General features: G+C 42.0%; 1 protein-coding gene across 1 annotated transcript in view; it reads right to left on the bottom strand.

Annotated features, from left to right (window-relative positions):
- KIF15 (kinesin family member 15) overlaps nt 1–1,784 on the bottom strand; it is an 85,058-nt gene that overhangs the window by 11,629 nt on the left and 71,645 nt on the right. The window lies entirely within an intron of this gene.

Raw genomic sequence — 1,784 nt, 5'->3', positions numbered from 1 at the left:
TAGAGTGCCATGGCATCACAACTCACAGAAACCTCAAACTCTTGGTCTCAGTTGATTCTCTTGCCTCAGCCTCCTGAGTAGCTGGGACTATAGGCGCCCACCACAACACCTGGCTATTTTTTTTGTTGCAGTTTGGCCAGGGCTGGGTTTGAACCCACCACCCTCAGGATATGTGACCTGTGCTCTCACCATTGAGCTACAGGTGCCGAGCCAAGATCTTCTTGCCACTGTCTTGGTCAGTCATGATTTCCATTACCTCGGTTTTCCCCATACTATTCAGAATAATCTCTTAGGTGATGTCCTTCAGGGTTTTCTGTAATGCCACCAACAAAGATTTTCTTCACAGTTAAGTGAGCACTTAGTTTTTGAGAATCTTCCCTTGAGACAGCTCTCTTTGATTTCACAACTCTTCTAAACTCCCTGTGTGGCCTTGGTTCATGGCAACCTCTTCCAGAATGGCATACGTGACAAACCAAAGCCTCTGCAGCACTTAGTGTTGGGACCGCCCATTACCACACAGCCCACAAGCGCTCCCCATTGCACAACATGGCTCCTCAGACTCCCTTCAGTTGCTTCAAAGCCAACTGTCCCATGAACAGCTTCTGCAGCTACTGAGGCTAAGAGACTGTGACTTAGACATGACAGCAGTGTGAAGAGATATTTTAAGGACATGACATCCAGGGGCAAAAGTAGCAAGCTAACAACATATCTCTAAATAAAGTATTTCTAATTGTGCTCACACTGACTCTTGATAAAAGACAGCATATTTCTTTTGTGTACTAAATATAAGGCTTTTACTATGACTAGACATGGGAATGGAGCATATGGAAACTAGGTGAGCAATCTGTGAACTACCTATATCAGAATCATCTAGAACAGTGGTTCTCAACCTGTGGGTTGCAACCCCTTTGTAACAATGAAAATACATTGCGGCATTAGGAAGGTTGAGAACCACTGATCTAGAAGGTGAGGGTATTGCTTATTATAATGCAGATTTATGGACTCCACTACAACCCTACTAAATCAGATCTCTGATACTAAAATCTGAAGAGAATCATTTAGGAAGAGACTGCTAGCATAGCCACCTAAATTACCACCCTTATATCTCTGTTGTCTCATTAAAACAATGCTCTCCAGGATGCTTCTGACAGGGCTGGGGAGCTACAGGAGAGACAAGCTTCTGTCAAAGACATTCTGGCAATATTATGGACAGCAGACACTCCCAATCTGGGAAATGGAATTCATTAAGATCTTCTATCCCAGAATCTCTCTTTGACTCAATTCAACTTTCTGCAAAATTTTATTGGCTACTCTGATCTCCAATCCCTCACTTAGAAAGTTAACAACAGGCAGAATCATAATTGTACTTTGGGGACTTGATAACTTTTATTGAATACTACTCAAGCACTGTAGCTGGCATTTTATACATGTTATCTTTAATCTTTAAAACACCTTTGAGGAAATTATTATTTTCCTCATTTTGTTGCTAAGAAAATTGAGGCACCAAGAGGTTAAAAATGTATCCAAAATCACAAGACTTTTAAGTGTAAAAGACAGGACATTAAATCTGGATGTGGTTGTTCCTGACACTATGCCATGCCATTAGCAAATGCAACCAGAAAAACTGCCTTTGTTGATGCCAAACCTCATACAGAGAGGTGTCTAAATTCAAGGGAATGCTCCCCTGTAAAAAGCTAAGGGTTTCTTCTTGTCATGCCCAGGAGCTTTCCCTGAAGCATGAGTTAGAGCCAGAGCCAACGGTAGGAAATTCTCCCTTTTCTGCA

The sequence above is a fragment of the Otolemur garnettii genome, unplaced genomic scaffold, assembly GCF_000181295.1.
Source record: "Otolemur garnettii isolate 467f Iridium unplaced genomic scaffold, OtoGar3 scaffold00082, whole genome shotgun sequence".
NCBI classification, from domain to species: domain Eukaryota; kingdom Metazoa; phylum Chordata; class Mammalia; order Primates; family Galagidae; genus Otolemur; species Otolemur garnettii.
This window is presented reverse-complemented; position numbering and strand designations above follow the sequence as displayed.